This window comes from Lipotes vexillifer, unplaced genomic scaffold (assembly GCF_000442215.2).
Source record: "Lipotes vexillifer unplaced genomic scaffold, Lipotes_vexillifer_v1.1 scaffold749, whole genome shotgun sequence".
NCBI lineage: Eukaryota > Metazoa > Chordata > Mammalia > Artiodactyla > Lipotidae > Lipotes > Lipotes vexillifer.
In genome coordinates this window covers 1,239,390-1,243,770 of record NW_006782834.1, presented here as the reverse complement: position 1 = coordinate 1,243,770, position 4,381 = coordinate 1,239,390, and positions in this window count along the sequence as shown.

The window sequence follows — 4,381 nt, the reverse complement described above, 5'->3', positions numbered from 1 at the left end:
CGGTACGCGGGCCTCTCACTGTTGTGGCCTCTCCCGTTGCGGAGCACAGGCTCCGGACGCGCAGGCCCAGCGGCCATGGCTCATGGGCCCAGCCGCTCGGCGGCATGCGGGATCTTCCCGGACCCGGGCACAAACCCGTGTCCCCTGCATCGGCAGGCGGACTCTCAACCACTGCACCACCAGGGAATCCCTAATTTATATTTTTTAATTTAAAAGTTAAAAGATGTTTTCTTTATGCTATTTACTAAAAGATACCTTCAAAATTATAGAGTCAGCTATTGGCCACTTCCAAATGACCATTTTCTGCCTTTAGCATATTTTATGATCCTTAAAGTGAGACCCACACATTCTTTTTCTGTGGTAGCAAGACTGCCCAGTTAGAGATCGTTGTTGGTGAAGGATTCAGTATCACCTCTGTTCTCAGTGTTTGAGTGGTTCTTACCTTCCTTCCAACCTCTCCCTTACCTCTCTTACCCAAACACCTCTTCTACATGACATAGGTGACAAACGCTTGGCAGTTGGACTTACCTTTCCATGTTCTACTCCTCCTCCTAGGTCACCCACTGAATGAAATGTGAAATCTAATGTGAGAATAGAATAGGCTCAAATCCCACTGCCAAACTCAGTGATCACCAGAGACTCCTGAAGACCAGAGCTGTACCAAGTCATACTGTACCAAACTTCTCTGGTTCCAGCCCTATAATAGATAACTGTGATGTCTTCAGAGCACATAATAATACTTTTCTCTTAAACTTCTTATCCATTTTAGGGATAAGCTCATAGAAGCCATACTTATATTACATAACTGTGGCTCCCTGGCATTAGTAGAGGCTGCATAGATCCTGTCTAACCCAAAGAGGATCAATCAGATCTTCTCCAAGGACATGGAGTTAAGTCAGCATGTTAGTGGGTAGTTGGAAATGTAACATGTAAACTTAAGAAGTGTGGAGCGGTTGTTTTCTATCAATAGCCTAGGAGAGCAGAGAAAAAGTATCTGAATATGTAGAAACAGAGAAGGGAGAGTTCTGGCAGTTTACCAGGCTTAGATTCTTGTCACTTTCTGAGGTCCAGCTGACTTCATAGCTTTAGAGTCTGTTCAACATCCTCTCCCTTTAAAAAAAATATTAAAGTTGGTTTACTTGACACCAGAGAGTCATAACTTATAGAGCTGGTTAAATTTATCCATAAGCTTCCTCTTTATCTTGACTTCTCATTCTCTTGAACTCCTGCCAGGGTCTGGAGTAGAAACCTTGCAGAAAATTGATTTTTGCCCATGTGTTTAACCCCAGTTTCCTTCCCGCCTGCTTCTCTCCCCACCCTCCAAGCCACATCTTCTTTTTGATATTGTGGTTGATATTTCAACCACATCCACTGCTGACTGTAACTCTCAGTTTTCTTATAAATAAACTTATCTATGTACATCACAGCAAAATCGACTACCTCCATACTTTTTTCCTCTAATTAAAACCTGGACATGCTAATTTCTTGGTCACTCACTTGAGAGGAATCTGCCCATTCTCCCAGAAGACCTTGAAATTTGGCATGGAACTCAGTATCAGTGTCCTGGTTCTTCCCTGTCCACAGATAGGTCATGAATCTTCAGCTAGTCTGATCACCTTCCTCAGGTACTTGTTATACCTGTCATTATTGCTATCATCTTATGAAACATACCCACGCCATTTCTAAATGCTCCCAGATTCATTGAGGATTTGGGAATCTGGATATGGTCATACTCTTTGACTTGACTCCTGTCATCCTAAGAATATTTATCATCCATGTCATTGTCTCATCCTTTATTCTAGTCTGTATTTTAGCCATCTATTCCCATGGCCTTCTTGTAACAAATATGAATATGCCTTTGTGGCAGATACTGTGGATTGCCTGCCCTATGGGCACTCACCTCCCCTACAGTTTCTTTACTCAGCTGAAGCTGATACTTGGTTACCCAGCCTCTCTGGCAACTAGCTATTGGTGGCTAAGTGACCCAGTTATGATCATAATAATAAAAAAAGTTTTGGAAATGTTTCCTTAATTGATAAAAGGAGAAAAGTCAGGGAAGAGACCCAGAGTCTCCTTTTCTGCTTTTGGACTTTATCATGTAAAGATATGTTGCTTGGAGCTACTGTAGTCATCCTGTAGCTCTGACCAGTAGTTCTGACCGACACCTGAGGTTGGTAGAAAAGACAGATAGAAAACTCTGGTTCTCAATGACATTGTGGAGCTTCCAAACCAACACTGCAACCAGCTACTTCTGGATTTCTTGTTACTTGAGAAAAGTACACTCCAAATGTTTGTCACTTTTAGATCAGGACCTTTGCTACTTGCAGCGAAAAGCAACTTATATAACACTATGAGTACACCAAGAAGCCTACTGGGATATAACGGATAATAAGAGTCCTTGCTCTTGAGGAATATACTTTAGTGAGGAGGTAGTCATGTGAACTAAAAGTACATTGTATTTGCTAGACTAGTGGTGAACTAGACTGTTAAGTTCTAAGCTGACAGGGTTGGCGTCTGCTTTGTCTGTTGCCTCCCTAAAGCCTTCTGTGGCACCAAAAATATTGTGAGTGCTCAAAATAAAACTGAAGAAAGGGTGACAAGAAATAAAATCTCAACTCCTGTGTGCTTGCACATGTGTAAGTTGGCTGAGCATGCTAGAACTTAAGGATCATTGACTTTGCTACTTATTTTAGGTGGGGGTAGGTGTATGATTGTGCTGAGGTAGGAAAAATCAGTCTTCTAGATTAGACCTCTGTTTTTTAAATTTCTTTAAGAAAGGGTGTGTGTGTATGTGTGTTATGAGCGAGAGAGACAGAGACAGAGACCAGTGACCAATCTCCACTGAATAAAACTGGTTTTCTAGGTGTGATACAATTTTTCAATTGGAAATCAGGCCATGTCATGAGCTCATTCTACAAGCTTGTGTGTTACAAACATTACTATTTCCAACATAAAATTTTGAATTAAAGTACCACATTTTAGTGACAATTTCTGTAAAACATCAAGCTAAATCAAATTAATACCACATATTCTTGGAGTCCCACATCCTAGCCAGATTTATATGCATTTGGTACACTTTATTGCTGTATATGTTTAGTGCTATTTGACTTCACTTACACTAATGTGTTAGATAAAACCTTTTAAAAGGAGAAAATAAAAATTAGGTTTTATTCACACCAAACACTGAAGTACCACTCTTTTTACCTAATCTTAGGGAGAAAAAAATATTATAGGAAAGATATATAAGTTTTAAAAATTATATCATATCCAAAAATGGAACTGGAGTCTCAAATTCCTGTCTGATTAATAGTTCCCTTTATTGCTCCCTAAATGCCAAATTTTCACTGTATATGTAAGACATATAGTCTTTCAGCTCAGTGTGCCATGGAGCTCAAGTGTGCCACATCTATGTTGGCAGCATTTTAGGAAGAAAAATAGCATCAAAAACACTAAATTCCTACAGTAGAGGAGGTTGGAAATACAAATGTTGAAGCACTGAAATCTCAAAGTAATAATATCCCTAATTTTATTAGCAAGAAGATATACAAGCATAGCAATGCATGGTAACCCAGCATTTCTGCCTCTTTACTATTTGCAAGTTGCAAAGCACCATAAAACAGTGGTTAACTGGAGTAGGCTAAGGGGCTACAACATGGGCACAAGAAGACTTTTCTTTGTTCCAGGTATTATGCTAGGCCCTGGAGATATCTATTAACTTGGTAGTCTCAGGATTCCTTTACACTCAAAAATTATTGAGGAATCCTCCAAACTTTTGTGTGTGTGGGTTGTATCAATTGGTATTTCCTATATTGATATTGAAACTGTGCTTCTTGATAAAGCACATGAATTTAAGAAAGAAGAGCAGACAAGGTTATACTTTCTTCCATACAAATTCATCAGCCTCCTGCAGGGCATCCTAATTGGGGGTTTTACTCTTGTTATATAGGAAGAGGAAACCAATACCAATACCAAATTTATCCCAAAGGGAAGGACCCTATTGCATGCTGGAAGGGAACACCAAGCTTGTTTTCCCTTGAGCTGCTACATCAGTTCCAAGAGTTGAAAAGCTGTGCCTTTGGTGCAATGACTTTAACAAAGATCTAAATACCTAATGGACTTAAACTCTCCTTTTTCTGATACCATGGACTGGGTGCCCCCTCCATTCCCACCCTGGAGAAATCCAGGAATAAAAAGTTGATTAAATACATACATACATACATGAACTGTATTTAATTCAAACTTAAGGTTAGCACGGAAATTATAAGTGTCTTAGCCCTAGAAAACAGAGACTATGGCAAAGCTTACATGTAAACGGGATGTTAGAGGTTGCAATCCCAGGGCAACAAGAGTGAGAGAAAGGGATGTGAAGAAGGGAAATAGG